Raw genomic sequence first — 492 nt, 5'->3', positions numbered from 1 at the left:
GTAAATAAATAGTTAAGCCCAAAGAAATATACACATTACTCTTTTTGATGATTAGTTTTTTGATGATGCAAAAATAGCAAATATTTCTTTAATCCAGCCAGAGACTCAGTCTGGCAGAGGAACTGTTTTAAGTCCTGTGCTGAAAATCTAAATATCTTCATTTTACTGGTACTAAGAAGACACAAATAATTCATGTGTGTAAAGATGGACTCTCATGTACTAAATACCAGCAATACAGGTTTAACCAACGCCAGGACCTCAGCCTCTGACATCACACCGCACACAACAGACTCCACAGTCATTAGTTGTTTTATATTCCCGTAAGTGAGGATGTCAAGTAGGAACCTCTGCTTATTTTGGCACCCTCCGCTGACAGTGAGGGGACTCGCCACACTTATTAGAGTGTGGAAGCATTGTCAAATTGCTTTTAAGAACCTATGGATGCCTGAACTATTGCTCTCCAACCTTCCCCAGATTATTCAATCTCGCAGC

This window comes from Acanthopagrus latus, chromosome 17 (assembly GCF_904848185.1).
Source record: "Acanthopagrus latus isolate v.2019 chromosome 17, fAcaLat1.1, whole genome shotgun sequence".
NCBI lineage: Eukaryota > Metazoa > Chordata > Actinopteri > Spariformes > Sparidae > Acanthopagrus > Acanthopagrus latus.
Note: the sequence above shows the minus strand (reverse complement) of the source record.